General features: G+C 38.5%; 2 pseudogenes; both read right to left on the bottom strand.

Moving 5' to 3' along the window:
- Window positions 1-11003: 11003 nt before the first annotated feature.
- Window positions 11004-12770, bottom strand: LOC147451965 (uncharacterized; annotated as a pseudogene).
- Window positions 12771-14291: 1521 nt separating this feature from the next.
- Window positions 14292-14542, bottom strand: LOC147451964 (calmodulin pseudogene; annotated as a pseudogene).
- Between the last annotated feature and the right edge of the window lie 3333 nt (window positions 14543-17875).

The following is a 17875-nucleotide window of genomic DNA, read 5'->3' as shown; positions in this document are numbered from 1 at the left end:
ATGGCGATCGATCTCACCATCTGGCTTGCATTTCAACTTGTAAAATGACTTTGTACCAATGGCCTTTTCGCAAGGAGGAAAATCACACAAAGTCCATGTGTCATTTTCTATAAGTGCATCATATTCTGATTGCATGGCAGCCATCCAATTTTTTGAATTTTGTGCTTCATCAAAAGATAGAGGTTCCTCAACATCATGGAAGCTAGAAACAGCCAAAGCATAACAATTTGATGCATAAAATGCATGGCCAGAGCCTGAACAAGTATGACTAGACAAAGGTGCATCCAATGAACTGTCACACAATGTATGCACCAGCCATTTTGGCATACCTCTAGCCTGCTCATTTTCAGTCCTTTTCTCATCAAGTACATCATGTACATTTGCATCAGTAATAGGATGGTCTGTGAGACAGCTTTAGCAAACTTTTGATATGTCATAGCTTGTTAATAGCTATTGGTCAGTTATTATTGGGTGCTAATAGCTAGGCAACATAACACAAGCGACATATATTGCTTGAATCATAAAATAAGAAGCAACAACCATTGTACAACAGTTATTGAAAAGGCAATACAATTATCACTCGCTTATTGGGAACATACCTGTTGGGGTATCTTTGTCTTCTATAGCAGAAGTTGTATTCGCACGAAACATCATCTTCAGAGATGCAAGGATCTCTATGCCACATCCCATTGCCAAGCAGAAGTCATGTAACATGCATAAATTTGCAACACAAAGAATGTGATAAGGGTGTTTGCATGGTAGCATGCAAACACCCACCATCGTCTCATCTTGAAGACCCATTCTGCAAGCTGTGCATGGCTCCTCAATATATATGGGTCCTTGATGTACATGAGGCATAGGAGGTGAGGGAGAGAATAGTGGACCTTTGCCTTGTTGCAATGAGAAAGACTGCTACCAACAAAATCCTCTTGATGTTTATGTGTTTCCAACAACAAGTTCTTTTGTTGGAGCCGCTCGAGGTGGTCAAAGACAAAAAAAATCAGTCTTAACTCTTTAAACACACAAAAAAAAACTTAATCACGATAAAGTGTTCACAATCCAACCTATATGTCTGCAAAAATGTTGTTTTTTGGGTATGCCAATCTTGGTCACTCCAAGAAGAGCAAGGATATCTTTTTTTGCAGTTATCACAACTTGCAATTCTATCGACGACGGCTCCAAAGGTGCATTCCCACTAGCCTCTAATGTGGCTAGTTCATAGTTGAGGACCCGATTTACATGGAGCCGTCGGTCTCCCCTCCACAAAGACTTTGTATTATATCTTATCCCATCAAAGGAGACTTTTGCACAATACAATCTTTGTGTTCCTTAACAAAACTAGTTGGTGCAATAAAGATGGAAGCTTCATGCACCAAATAATGCTTGAAAAACACACCTACTATCTCTAGCCTCGGTTCGAAGACCTCACACACCTTCAAAAAGGGTGATAGCTAGTAGGGAATGAGGATAGATTGAGAGGAAGAAGATGTATCTTATGAGAAAGAAGTATTCTCTTCACATAATCACTCCAATAGCATAGCTTAGCTTAGTAATTAGCATGGTGGAGGAGATGAGCATGACATTGAAGCTTGGCTCTTGGTTGCATTTTCATTCAATATCCAAGAGTTATTGGTGTAGTCCTCTACTTCTCAATGCTTGGAGAAGGATATGGAGTTCTTATTGCACAAATGAGTTGTGTGTGTGTGTGTGTGTGTGTGTAGCATAAAAGATAGACTAAAGTGTCAAACTCCCTCTCTCTTGGTCTACCCCTCTTGCTTTTTGCTCACGTTGTCCAGCCTATTGGATCCTGCAAAGCTTAGCAAATAAAAAACTAGAAACATAATGGATAGCCTTGTGACATGTGTCCCCCTTTCCCCTTTTGTGAGAGATTTAGGTTATTAAAATCTCATTGGACCTTTTAATCTTTTGGCCATTAGGAATCAGGAAAGCCATTAGGCTGCTTGATGCTCATTGGACCTCTTGGTAGAGTGTCTTCTAAGGAGATTAATTTCTATTGTTTATGTTATCAAGCATTCTAAAATTAACTATACTAATTTTCATCTAGCCTAATTCTCATTGGTCCACCTCTATGGCCATCCAATAGGATTTGAGGGGAGACTGGGGGCAACTAGCCTAGGAGTCTGACATGTGTCCAAATATTCCCTTTGTGTAGAGGGGGAGCTTTGGAGTGTGTGTACGTGTTTCTCTCTTATCCCCTACTATTAGGGCTCAACACCCCCCCCCACCCCTCCTTCCTAGGGATGTGGGAAGATTTTTTAGTCTTCTCGTGACCATCCAATTTTCCCCTACTTTGGCCTTTGGACAATTGAGTTAAATTTAAGATCTTTAGCATATGGAAGTCTTAATGGAGACGAACCTTAGGTCTTTAACCCCCAATTGAAGTACATTGCTCTTTTGCAGATTGTCCCCCTTTCGATCCCAGTTTTTCCTCCTTTGGATCCCTGTAGAGACTGATCTGGCAGCCTTACCAATATTATAATTTCTACTCCCCTGGTACTTCCCCATATTAAATGATCACTTTAACATGAGAAAATCATTTGGGAGAATTATATATTAGGTTTTATGACACGAAAATTATTGGACGGGTTGACAACACCTAAAGACACATGCCAAACCCCTCAAATCACCCTTTTGACCACTTGCCAAAATCACTCTTACTATCTACATGGTACATTTGACTTGACCATTTTCAACCTTGAATACACCCTAGAGCTTAGCAATGATGCCACTAAACCTGTTGAATGCATAAAATGCAATTTTGTTATGTAAATCTAGATTTATGAATAGATTAAGTTACTGTGAGAAAAAAACAATGTCGCAAAGAGCTTTCACCTGTGAATGCAATGAAGGAGACAACACTTCAACTAGACCCTTCACAAGGGAAGTATGTGTTTTGAAAAGAAGAACTAGAGTTACTCACTTCTCTGAAATTCAGTCGTCCAAAAAGTTCCCTTAGGTTTTACATAAAATGGCTTTTATACCTTAGCCAAAGTTCCAGGGTTCAAAAATGAGAAAAGATTATAACTCATAGTAGCCTAGAATTTTCTTGATACAATCTAGAAGCGTGTAGCCCCACTCTATTTGGATCTCATCATGTAATGTTACAAACTAATTTGTAGAGAGAATGATTTTCTAGAGTGAGAGAGATAGGTTTAGTTAGAGAGGGAGATGAAATTAGAGATATATGTTGGATTAAAATGAAAAAGAAAACAACAAGAAATGAACAAAATATCAAAGTAGAACACATCTTACTTGACAAACCCTTCGGGAGTTATTCACCAGTTTTGATGGAGTGAGAAGAAGAGGAAAGACTTCAATCCTTGATTGATATACCAAGTTCAAGTCCTTATTTAATTAGCGCTTATATTCCAAGGATAGCTTACAAGATTGGCTAGTCTTCCTCTAGGAGTAAGTGTAGGCTTAGGCTTATATTTATGGCTAAGTACAATTAGGCATTACTACTCTCACTCCCTCATTAATTCACCTCATGAATGGCTTGAATGGCTTTCAATGAATAAGAGGTCTCCTTTTACAGGTGAAGGGAATCCCCAATGGTTTACACAAGAAGATAAGAGCCAGTGTGAATAGAAACTGGAAAGTTTAAAATGGGTTGTTCCTGCATGATATGGGCAGACTGCGGTCCAGTATTTTGATCATATCTCTTCAACCATGTCTCCAAATAAAAAAGTAAAAATATGAGAAGAAAACTCAGATGATTAGCTATGACTCCCATTTTATATAATTTTTCCAATGCGGATTGGAACCTTGTGTAAAAAAATCATCAAAATAGGGTACACTTTTGGCAGCAAAAGTCTTCTTGTGGTCTCCTTAGCATAGACTTTTATTTGATTCCAATGGACACCTCATGCCATATGAAAGCATGACATTTCTCCTTGACAAATTTTTGTAATCATGCTTGCAATAATCCATTAGAATAGGTGTATCTTTGAGAATCATGCAAGCTAGTGTCCCACTAGGATTTGATTCCTTCCTAGAAGCTATTATTAAAAAGAAATATAAGAAAAATATGAAAAATACATAGAATATATATAAATTGAAAGGTACCCTAGATATAGGATCTAGGTAAGGTGTGATATGATAATGAGATAGTAGAAATAAAGAACCAATGTTTTTTGTCCCAAGTTAAAGAGGCGGAGCTATTGATGCTTTTCCCATAGTATTTTATGACGGTAAATTAAGAATATGTTACCCTTGAGATAAATAATAGGATGAGATATAAAGCTTATTAATATACTTAGATATGCATATGTACATTATAGAAAATATACTTATGTATCTAAAAAGTTGCAAGATTGATCATGTAGAATTCGTTCCCACTATGTACGTGTCACAGCACGACATTCACCCCCTCTAAACCTGCACATCCTCTAGTATGTGCCACATTTGATCTTTGCAAGATCAGTCCTGTCGTAGATCTTCCATGATTTCATCTTCATTGATATCTTCCAACACTTCATCTTCACTTTCATCTTCATCTGTGTTGAGCTCTTCCACCTCGTCAACATCTTCTTGATCACTGTCTCCTCTTCTCTTAAACATTTTGATCCTTTTTCCTGCAATGGGAATATTTACTTTTGTACCATCTAGTTCAGACAAGCTGTAAGTAGCATTTTCATTCACATGATTTACAACATATGGTCCAAACCAATTTTTTTGAGAATTTACGCATGACTCTGTGCTGGTTATCAAGGCTACTATCATACACTAAAACCTAGTCACCTTTGCCAATTTATTTGCTCCTGAGATGATGTCTCTTATCAAATTAGTCCTTGTTTTTCAACCTTACATTTTTTAGTCGTTCTTTTGCAGCCTCAATGTCTCCTGGTCTTCTCTCTAGTTTCCTCATGCGTAATGCAAGGAGACCATCCCTGCTAAGCCCCTCTTGCCAAGGTAGTACATTCCATGTGGGAATTGTATCTTCAATCGGCATCACTGGCTTTTGACCATACATTAGCTTCGCAGGCATATAGCCAGTTACTAAGCTATGTGTTGTACTATCATCCCATAAAGCATATGGCAATAGTTTTGGCCACTCACCAACTCTTCCTTCGCAAGCCTTAGGCAAAGCTTTGATGATAGGAGGATGTCCTCTTTCAGTCTTTCCATTTCCTTGAGGGTTGTGAGCTATAGTAAGAGAAAGCTTGATTCCTAATCTAGAAAATAAATCCCTTGCTTCCTCGGCATCTAGTTCAACTCTGTCTACAATGATCTTTTCCACACAACCATAACGGAAAATCATCTCATCAAGAAGGAATTTTCATACAGCTTCTGTAGTTTTTGTTCTTAATTCTCGCCCTTCAACGTGGTTAGTTAGGTCCTCTCGTGCAAGAACTAAGTATCTCATCTGCCAAAGTCCTAAAGGCACTGTGACTAGATCCACAATCCATTTATAGTGCATGGCTAGTGGATATGTAGGGTGCAATCCATCACAATGTCTGACATTTGAATACATTTGACAAGTTACACATGACTCTACAAATTGAGATACATCTTTACACATACCCTTCCACCAGTTTTTTTCTTTCAACTTGGAGAAGGTCACCTAAACACCCATGTGTAGATCCCATAGACTCTCATGAAACTCTTGCATGAGCTTTACTTGAGTTTCTTTTTTACATATAACCCTTTGTGGTGTAGCACCCTTTTGTTTAGGATGCTTCCACAAGTAACCATCCCTCAAAAAGTACCCATATGCTTTCCTACGTATCCTCCTGAATTCTTGTTCACACCAATCATCCTGTTTTGCTAGAGTACTCAAATAGCTTCCAATAAGAAGCCAATCACCTTCAAAAAGCTCTTTCAAGGAGAATGTAAGTGGATTAGTCATGCAGATATTGTTACCTTTGACAAGAGAGATAGAATAGAACTTTGTGCCTACATCGTCTTCCTCATGAATCATATGTGACTCATCTTCATACCTTGCCCTTGATAGCATCTTTGCCACTGTATTGTCTTTACCTGCAATATGCCTAAACTCTGGATTTAAGGACTAAATGTAGGCAATCCACCAAAACATATCAATGGATGTCATTGAGCAACTTGTAATCATCCCAAGAAGTGGTAGACAATCTATTTCTACAATTACACATGCACCAATTAGGTACTCTTTTCCATTTTTCAAGTATGTAACCATACCCCATAGCTCTCTCTTTATCTTTGGATAGTTTCTTTGGCAAGAACTTAGTACCTTTTCTCCAAATCTCACCACGTACGTGTGTCCTTCTTTGTCATGTTTCCCTATTGCCCATCCAATTCTTGTAGGACTAGTGTCTATTGTCACAATTACTGAACTTTGACACTCATAGTCTACCTTTCTCAAAGTTAATGCTGACTAGGAAACTCCTTTAGCTTTCTCATGGATTTTACATGTGCTTTTTTCCATTTAAACTTTTGATTCTTTCTAAGAAATTGATAAAGAGGATCAGCTACATGTCAATAATGTGGAATCCAAATAACATAAAAGACACATGCTCCCAAAAACCTTCTAATCTGAGTGAAGCTAGTGCATGTTTCTTTCATTCTTTGGATGGCATCTAACTTTGTTGGAAAAGGTTTTCTACCATATGGCCCACACGTGTGCCCCACAATGAGCACTTCATTGACACCAAACATGGACTTTCTCCCTGACAAGGTAAGATTCACTTCTTTCAACCTAGATAAAATTTTATCACAATCATTTATGTGATTTACCACAAACCTGCAACATCTCTTGAGATCCAAAGCTTTATCTTTGTCACTTTCTTCACATACTTTGTTAGGTAAATCATCAATGAAAGAGGTAAATAATCAATGAAAGGCATTGTGATTTGCGAAATAAAGTCACGTAAGACCTTATTCATCACATTCATCATATGTGCAATCGAGTTGGTTGCTCCCTGTGGCAAGGTACAAATCCTTACCAAACCCAAAGGTGTCGTCATGGTTTTCAAGTCTTTGCTTTCTATTGCAAGCTAAAATTGATCATACCCTGAGTAGAGATCACCCATTGAGTAAACTGTCCTCCCTGCAAACGCCTGTGAAAACTCATCCACAATCGATCATGTAGCTACATTTCTAATTGTCACTTTGTTCACTGGTTGCATATCTTGGATGAAGCGTAGAGCTCCATTCTTCTACGGAACTGTGAACCACCTGTTTGAGTATGGAGCACAAGAAGACTCAAAAATATCCATTTTGATCTTTCTCATTCAATAGCTCTACTAACTTGGACAAATGAGCCTTTGGAGCTGGAATAGGCTGCAGATTCCAAGGCACGTGAGGTATTGTAAAAATTACCATAGGAGCTAAAATCCCGAGGGATTCACTATTAGTAATGGGGGGATGTCACCTGCGTGCATCAAAATTAGAGAAACCCCCCTATGTACGGTATCTTACATGCTAACCTACCCCCTACATACGCACAAGATAGAGACGTTCTCGCAATGAGCCACCCCCCCTCATACAGATTTCGTACGGGATGTAATGACCCACTATTTTATGTATACTAGTAACATAACAATTTTAGAAGCATATGAAATGGATTGTTCTCTAAATAACAAATAATGCATACTCTTAAACAACCATGAAAAACTTCACTCATCAAATCAAAACACATTAGAAAACAACTCATTAGAAGATTAATCTTTTTGAATAAAAACAATTATATGTGATATGAATGCACGTCTATGCTTAAGCAAAATGCACTTTAAATAAGCACCATCTGTATTTAATTTTGAGTTTGTACATAAAGTATAAATCTTAAAAATTTAGCCAGAGCCTCCTTTGTACGGAGACCTCTTTCTCGAAAAAAATCAATACACCCTTTTCTTGGGCTCCCACATGGGATTTTTCATCACATAATTTCTTTTTCCAAAAAAATTGTCCACCTCAACTCCCACGTGGGATTTACGGATTATCTTATACATTAAAATCTAACATATTTTCAATAGAGTCAAATTAATCTAACTTCAAAGTGGTATTATGACCTGCATATCATAGTACATAGGAAACCTTCAATCACATAGTCTAATCACACGATTACCAAAAGGCCATGTCCACAGCTATAGGCGATCATGTACAAAACAAACACAAATTGAAAACATAAACGTAGCCTACCAAATGAACCCTCAAAACTAAACTACATTCCAAAGTGCTAGCATGTCATGCTTCTCATACTACAAAATCAAAAAAATGGGATGTCCATGTCATATGGTTGCCGTGTACATAAAATACATAAATCAAATCAAAACATGTCATATGGCTCCCTCTCTTCCCATAACAAAACCAAGTGTGCTTGTTTTCCCTCTCACTTTATTGAGGTTAATCACAATCTCCTTGATGGCCATATCCGAGTCTGCTTATCTGTAAAGACAATCCCCATTCATAAACAAGAATACTTGCAAACAACTACATAATTTGTAACTCCCTTCGTAGCTTTTTAGATAACACATATTGTGTATCTATATCTTTGGCACGCTTACTCTTCTCTCTTTCTGTACGCCAAGCCTTGAGCTTTATCAACATTGAACACCTTCGGAAAGAGCTTCATATAAATCATGGGGGCACTTTTCCATGTTACCAATGATACTACAGGGAGACTGGCAAGCTTTGTCTTTGCTTATAACAAAGGTTTCCTCGGAGACCGCACTTACAATTGCTTTTTCAGGCATTTTGTCCATGAGCGTCTCATTTTACATGATACTTTTTACCTGCTTCTTCGGCAATTCACTAATCACATTGCAGAGAGTTGACCTTAGAGACTGAAGAAATGCTTCTTCTTACCCTCTACCATAATGACTATATAGATATCCTATTAAAAAAAACAAGCATTCAAGTCAAACTACATATATATAGATATTTTTTATTCTATTTCAAACTATCACATCAAAGCTCCTGCATTAACCTAATGTGACACATTGGTATACCATGTTTCACTTTGAAAGCTAAAAGATCTGAAGGTGAAAATCGATAGCTCAAGATGGCACACCCGGTGAAGTCATATGACCATGTGACAAATTGAGACTATATTTGTAATTATATACAAAATAAAGGCATTGTGTATGTGTGACACATAGATCCAAGGTATGCTAAAAGTGTCTTGGCAAGAAACTATAGCTCAAGATAACACACCCAATCAAGCCATATGACTATGTGGGAAATTGAGACTATAGAATTTGTAACTACATGGAAAAGAAACTAACAGTCTTAAAAATTTTAATGCTTTTTATCGTAAAAAGAGGCACAACTACACATTTGGTAAGAATGGATAGCTCAAGAGACCCGGTCAAGCCATATGCATAGGTAGAAGAACTGAAGGTAAAAATTGATGGCTCAAGATGGCACACGCGGTCAAGCCATATGACCATGTGACAAATTGAGACTATAGAATTTGTAACTACATGGAAAAAAGACTAACAATCTTAAAAACTTAACGCTTTTTATCGTAAAAAGAGGCACAACTACACATTTTATAAGAATGGATAGCTCGAGAGACCCGGTCAAGCCATATGCATAGGCAGAAGAACTGAAGGTAAAAATCCATAGCTCCAGATGGCACACCCGGTAAAGCCATATGACCATGTGACAAATTGAGACTATAGAATTTGTAACTACATGGAAAAAAAACTAATAGTCTTAAAAACTTTAACGTTTTTTATTGTAAAAAGAGGCACAACTACACATTTGGTAAGAATGGATAGCTCAAGTAACCCGGTCAATCCATATGCATAGGTAGAAGAAGTGAAGGTAAAAGCGATAGCTCAAGATGGCACACCCGGTCAAGCCATATGACCATGCGCCAAATTGAGACTATAGAATTTGTAACTACATGGAAAAAAAAACTAACAGTCTTAAAAACTTTAATGCTTTTTATTGTAAAAAGAGGCAGAACTCTAAAACCTAAAAAACATCTGCAAATTACCTCATGACTTTGGACTATACTTAATTTTAAAGGACCTAACAACTTATGAAAAATGACCTACAAAATTTCTAATAAAAAACTCGCCTATAGGACTGTTTTTGTATATGTACGGCTGTAACGACATGGGCACCATGCCTATCCGCAAACAAAAAATTGCTCACTTGCTACAATACTGTATACACCATGCAAGGCAGGGCAAGGCCACATTGACTATAGTCCTACACCATGCAATGTAGGGGAAGGATTGGCAAGGACCTGTGATCCCATGGTTGCAAGCATTTTCAACCATGTAGATCATAGGTCTTGCATTTGGCAAGCTCATTTGCACGAGCTACCTTGATTGCGGGGACTTTGTACATTGGCTACCTCATAGCTTTTCTCACCTAGCCATGAGAAGCTCCGACATCTTAAATTGTCAAGAGTTGCTCCGTCGTTTATATGGTGTTTTCATTGTTGATCTTGACTGTATGCTGGCTTACAATATTGGATGCAACGATATTTTAGCAATAACTTTTATTATTTTCTTGTTGTCCTCTTTTACTCATTTTTTCTCTATTTTCACATGAGGTCAAGAGAGAGCTCAGAGGCGCACTCAGTCTGCCCTAAGGTCGAGGCCGCCTGCTTTCTTCATTCTTTTATTTTTTCCATGAAATCAGGCCTGCCAGTTTTATGTTCTCATTTTATTCAAAGCTGAAAAGAAGGCCAAAACTATTCCGAAAACGTCCCGCTTTTGATTCCTTTGCTTTGTCATATAATTAGCTTATAGCAATACAACTGTCTCACCCATTCCCTACAATCCATATAAAGCAATACTTCAATCCATATAAAGAAAAAAAAGTTTCCTATGTCCCCACTAATAATCAATACTTCAATCATAATGACTAAGAATGGCCAGGTAGGAGGTGCATCTCACGTAAAGGGGTCACAATCAGTCTACATACGTAATTATCTCATTAAGCATTCACAAAATTAGAATTCAGCTGGATCTTTGGACCGTTTATTTAGTGAATACCTTGAACATTTTTTTTAACTGAGGAGAGCTAAACATGCTTATATGATTATCTTAACCATTATATTGTACCTGACCTATGTCCCCTTTCCTAAAACCAATTATATAATAGTTCTTTGCCTCACCTTTGTAGTGCACCTTCCAAGCAAAACTAGCATGCAAATCAAACTCTGGAAGTCTCATAAACAAACATACTGGCTAACCACTGCATCGAAGCGCCTAGACTGTGAAGGCGCTTTGTTTGTTATAAAAAAAAAACGTTCGTCCTGCGCCATCCCTGCCCGGCTATTTAAGCCTGCCGTGCCTAGCCTCACTGCTCGCCCTATGCTCCATGGTGACATAGTCTCCTCCTCAACACCTACGGTGAGTCTCCACCTTTGCTTTCATTCTCTTTTGCTTAACACCACCGGGGCATCTCCGAGGACCTGCGTACTCACCTGGGAGAGTATTTTTAGAGATTCTAGAGATTTTTTGATTATCTTGCAGCTAGTACCACCTAATTAATAGGTATTCCTAATGGCTTCAAAAAAAAAAACCATTGATTTGTTTAGAGATTCCAATTTCAGATAAAGGGTGGCAAGCGCATATATCTTCATGCATCATGCCGCCATCCTCATTTGTTTCGAGTGTTGGCCCGTCCTGATCCTAATGAGCTTAGTCTTGCATTTTTATGCGGTGCAAATAGCATTCATGCATCTTGGCCCATCCCTAGATTGCTATGGCCACCACAAGCACGACCACAAGTCATGCATCGCTTCGCTTGCAAGGTGTTGGCCTCCCATTATGAGCGACAACACAAACTCCTCCTCACATCATCATCATTCTTGCCGAAGAAGTCTAAAAAGAGGAAGCTTTGCCACTACAAAAGCTTGCATCATAGTGTATAGACAAACATCTCAAGCATAGAAACAATATACATTTTACAGTTCAACATTGATGAAGAAAGAGTTTGTGGCAAAGCCTTGATAACTTGAAACAAATTTGGAATCGAGCACTGGCTGGCAGTGGTGAGCAAATGTCTACCATGTGAGGGGGGATACTAGGAAGCTAGAGAAGTTAGAACAACATTGGTGAAAATTTCACTTAAAGAAACTTGACAACCTTCACTAAGGAGAGATCTGAACATTGTTTTCAAACCTTCATTGAGGACAAATTTGAACATTGTTTTCAAACAAGACAATTGCACAGGCTAGCTACATTGTCAATTATAAACAAACTGACAACAGAATCATTATACCAAACATAAATGGAACAGCAACATCAGAGAAATGGCAAAGAAGGCATGACAAAACAGCATTTCATAGAATAAAATAGAATAAAGAATGATAGAATGAGATCTTAAAGGCACTCACCTTGAAGGCAGTCGTAGTTTTCAGCCTCTTTACAGACAACATCAAGGATAGAATCAATGAGCTCCGCGCCTTCGGTGTAGTGACCCTTGGCCCAGTTGTTGCCAGCTCCGGACTGGCCAAAGACGAAGTTATCAAGGTAGAAGATCTGCCCATAGGGGCCCGTTCAAACACTGTCCATAGTACCTGGCTCCAGATCCATGAGCACGGCACGAGGCACATAGAGCCCGCAGATTTCCTCGTTGTAGTACACATTCACTCTCTCCAGCTACATGACAACGTCGCCGATGTATGACCCCATGGGATCATTGTCGTGCTCTGTGCATACCACCTCCTAGAAATTGGCACGGTTTTGGTTGCTGCATTGGCCCCCTTGCAAAGGCTCCTCCTCAGTCAAAGTGACAACTCTGCTGAATGACAAAGGTGTAGAAGCAAGGGTCTTGATGTCTTGGGAATTTCTTGGTGTCGACATAACTGCCAATCGAAATGTCTCGGTGTCTAGCCACTTGTAGCTTTGATCATGGTACTTCTTTCTAGGATAACACAAAACACTCGAAGCCAGTCTTACAATGGCTCTCTCTTTGTTATAAAGAGAAACATGGATATTTGGCTACAATACAAATTTTTGGCTTCAGCGAATGTCAGTGCTTGGTTCTGTTTACATTGTAGGGTTAGCACTCTTCCTTTGTTGACACGTAAGAACATAATATTACCCAGCCAAAGGAGTCCCTGTTAGTAATTTAGCAAGTTTCTTGTCTATGCAATAACAAAGCACCCTTTTTAAAAAATATATATGGTAAATTACACAATTGAAGCTAATCAGATCAACTGCAGTGACTTTGAATGACTCAGCCTACCTTGAATGGGAGAATGATTAGAGTGATTGCCTTAAGTTTCTTTCTGCACTACATAGTAGAATGTCTCTATTTCTTTCTCAAATAAATTATACTCCTAACGTTCTATCCTAATTATCCAAACTCATTCATGTTTAATCTAAGTGTGAATGAGAACGCAGACTTATCAATCTATCCAGTCCCTAACCACACCAAGCTCAAGTAGAATAAATAGACTGCATACTACAAAAAATACCAAGAGGAAATGTTTCAATTAAGGGGATGGATATAAAATCACTTCATGTCAATACTAAAGACAATGTAAACTCTAAATCACTAATTCAAGCTTCAATGAAGCTGTTAAAGACAAATCAAAAAACTAGAAAGAAAATCAGAGAAATAAACACATAATTGGAAATAGATCCCAACATGGCAAGCCTTCCAATGTCATTCCTTTACCTTGTTGTTGTTGATTCTAACACAAGGAATAATAGGAAACCAAAGCTATTACTTACCTTGGAGGCTTTCTTGGCCATGCAATCAGAATAAAAAAAGATGCAGATCAAGTCAACGATCTTACCAAGGAAAAGAAGAAACATGGGCATGGTTGTGCCATGCATTGTGAAAGCCAAATCCACCAGCCAGCATAGTTACTGCATCCACCTGCCCACCCAGATAGCTTGTGGAAGGCCACTCTGGCCGTCGCAAAGATGCACCTACATTTCAGAGCTCTCAGGTCTCCCAATTTCTTCTCCTTCTACCTCTGTCATATAGGAGCAAGAACTCTCTCTCTCTCTCTCTCTCTCTCTCTCTCTCTCTCTCTCTCTCTCTCTCTCTCTCTCTTTTTGACTATTAAGACTGCTCAAAAAGATTCTTGATCAATTTACATGAAAATTGCAATCAAACGAACTAGCACTTCATCCTAACGCTATAGCTGTGCAACTGGGTAGTACAAACATGTTCAATATTTTCAAGCTCAAGTCAACTAAGCTTAACACCAGAACCACTCATCCAAGATATAAGCCTGCAATCATATTTTTTGAAGGCATACAGTATGACTAATAGCCAATTTGGGCTTAAATGAGCATAAAAGAAAGGTTACTTTGCAAAGGTAGCATTAAGCCCAACAAAAGTTGGTGGCACCACGAGGTATTCAACAAAGTTCACTTCGACAGCATCATCCTCACAAACTCCTCATAGTTGACTAGTTCATCAGACTCACGGATCATTTCATCCACCTCCTCATCAGTCAATTTCTCCCCAAGATTTCTCGTCACGTGATGAAGCTCTGCTGCAAAAATAAACCCATTCTGGTCCTTGTGAAACACCTTAAAGGCTTCCTTAAGTTCCTCTTTAGAGTCAGAGTCCTTCATTTTTCTGGCCATGAGATTCAAAAAATTCAAGAAAATCAATGGTCCCATTTCTTTCTGATTCAACCTCGTTGATCATTTCTTGCAACTCAGCTTCGGTAGGGTTCTGGCCAAGAGAGCGCATCACAGTTCCAAGTTCCTTGGTGGTAATATAGCCATCACCATCTTTGTCAAACAAACCAAATGCCTCCTTAAACTTGGCAATATGCTCTCTTGTAAGCTTATTCATGGATAACTTCTTGAAAAGTAGGGTTCAAAGTTGGCGATCGAAGGCCAAGATCCAGCTCTCTCTCTCTCTCTCTCTCTCTCTCTCTCACAGACACACACACACACACAAATGATAATGGATTTACGTAGTCCAAAAACTTCATGTGCTTTATACAGTAATTGCCTTTGCGATCGTGCTTTCTTGGGTTGCACCTTGCGTGCACACTAATCTCCATCCATTGTGACGGGATTTTTGGCCGCAGAGCTTCTTGAAATTTTGACGCATACATGCCCTTTACCTCCAAAGATTGAAATTTGTAGTGTAAAAGAAACGATTTGCAATAGGATCTTGAGCACAAGGCTAAAGTTGAAAGAAGAGGAACTACACAAAAGCAGCAGCGATGGTACACTTGATAGAAGAAGTGAATGCCGCAGTTGAGATGATGACAAAAGTCAAGGAAGTGACGATGATGGAGATTGTAGAAGAAGAACTCACGATGATATTGTTAGTCACGGATTGTTGAAAAAAACTGGTATGTTTAGCATAGCCTTGGTTGATATGTATGGAAAATGTGGTAGGGCCAGAAAGCTCTGAGTTGTTTTCAACAGATGCAAAGTGAGCACATCTCTCCATCACCTATGCTTGCATCTTGAAGGAAAGCATAAGTGGAAAGTTGGAAGACGTTGATATGGACAAAAGAACTCACGATGATATTGTTGGTTGAGTTGGTTCATACAGAAGGGTACATTGTTGCCATCATGTTGCCATGAAAGGTGGTGAAGCAAATATAGAGTGAAAATCTATGTTCTCATAATGTGTCATTTCTACATTTTAACTAAGCATAATAGATACCAGCTTTAACATTCTCTCTCCCTCTCTCTCTCTCATAACAAGTCTCTCTCTCTAGGTACATTGGGATAGTTTCCTACGATGCTAAAACTCTTCTTCTCTCTCTCTATCTCCCTCTGTGTGTGTGTGTGTGTGTGTGTGTGTGTGTGTGTGTGTGTGTGTGTAGCCAATGTGTGGCAGGACAAAGAGGAATTAGGATGTATTCTTGTTCTTCAATGATTGATATTTTGTTGATGAGTACACTTATAAGACCATATTAGGTAAAGTGGGAAAATCCCAATTCCCAGGTTGGACAACTTTCAATATATCATGTACAGAATATAGAGATTTTGTCAAAAATTTGAGTTTACTTAAGGTCTCATTCCACTTTATGCACATACAATACACAATGAAAACAACTAAAATACCATGGTTTCAATCAATTGGATTATTGGGGGACGAGTATATTGCATCCATTATCGTTGTCTATGTTCTACTGTCCTACCTACAACTTATCTCAACATGGAGAGCTTGGTTTCTAGGTCCACCACTTGTCCAAGTTAATGTAAAAGTGACTCAAGGTTCACAACTTGTGAAAGCAAGGATCCATTGAGGAATACAATCCACTTGGCTATTTTTTCTTAATTTATTGCATGTGACATTCAAGCAAGGTCCACTTCTAATCTATAACTTCTTAATTTGAGGCATGGGGCATACATAAAATATGTAGCATATGCTCTATTTCCTCATAGGAAGGTTGGTTTCAAGGTGCACTTATCCATGCTAGCCTATCTTGGAGAAATGATGGAGCTTGCTTCTCCCCTTGTTTCAATGGAGACTAGCTTGGACAAGTGGTGATCTTGGAACAAAACCCCCATGTAAAACATATCATGGGTATTCCAAGTGATTAGAAAGATTACCATTTAAGATATAACCTTATAGGTTGGACAAATGGAGCTTGGCTTGGAGAAATGGTGGACCTTTGATTCTCTCCATGTTTCAATGGAGCCTATCTTGGAGAAATGGTGGAGCTTGCTTCTGTCCATGTTTCAATGGAGCCTAGCTTGAACAGATGGTGACCTTTGCTTCTCTCTATGTTTCAATAGAGCTAGCTTAGACACGTGGTGGATCTTCAAACTAAGCCAACTACTATCAATGTTTCCTAGCTTGGACAAGTGGTGGAGTGTTTCTCTACTCCATGTTTCAATGGATCTTAGAACAAAAACCCCATGTACAACATAGAATGGATTTTCTAGATTTCAATGGAGTCTAGATTTAACAAATGGTGGAGCTTGTCTTCATCCATGTTTCAATGAGACTAGCTTGGACAAGTGGTGGACCTTGTAACAAACCCCCCCATGTACAACATATCATTGGTTTTCTAAGTGATGGGAAGGAATACCATTCAAGATATAAACTTATAGCTTGGACAAGTAGTTGACTTTAAAACCAAATTCATCATAATACAATGAAATACAGGTTAGCCAATTCCTAAATCTTGAGACCAAACCTCCCATGCTATTAGAGATAATATATTGGATAAGTGGTGGACCTTCTATTATTTTCCCATGCCTAGTTTAGACTACCGGTACACTTTGCAGCTATAAAGGTTGGACGAGTTGTGGAGCCTTGTTTCTATCCATGTTTTAATGGATCCTAGCTTGGACAAGTGGTGGACCTTGGAAAAAAGCTTCCATGTACAACATATATGAGGTTTTCCATGTTTTAATGGAACCTATCTTGGACAAATGGTGAAGCTTGCTTCTCTCCATCTTGATTTTGGAACTACCTTAGACAAGTGGTGGAGCTTTTCTTTTCTACTCTTCATAATACAATGAAGTATAGGTTGGTTACATGGTGAATCTTAAGGCCAAATCTCCCATTTTACTAGAGATGATAGGTTGGACAAGTGGATGAACCTTCTATCATTTCTCCATGACTATATTGGACAATTAGTAGACCTAACATCTCTCTATGTTGTCTAGAGATAAGCTTGGACAAGTGATGGACCCTGCTTCTCTCTTCCCTTGGTTTACTAGTTTGAAGACTCAGTATATATACTTTCTTAGATCTAGCTTGAACAAGTGGTGGACCTTGTATCCACAATCTTAATTCATTACAAAAAAGTATATGAAAAAATAACATAGGAATCTTGGTTTGAAGGTCAAGCAATTAGGTTCCAAATGCACATAATAATATATTTTCCACCCATAATAAAAGAAAGTTAAATATGTTATTACCAAATTGACAAAGGTAACGTCCAAGAATTCTAGCTTTGCATCTTGTCAGATCTAAATCTTCATCAAGGCGACATGCATGTATACATCAACTTTCAAGC

This window comes from Adiantum capillus-veneris, chromosome 8 (assembly GCF_014529385.1).
Source record: "Adiantum capillus-veneris isolate H3 chromosome 8, ASM1452938v2, whole genome shotgun sequence".
NCBI classification, from domain to species: domain Eukaryota; kingdom Viridiplantae; phylum Streptophyta; class Polypodiopsida; order Polypodiales; family Pteridaceae; genus Adiantum; species Adiantum capillus-veneris.
Note: the sequence above shows the minus strand (reverse complement) of the source record. Positions and strands in the feature narration are given on the sequence as shown.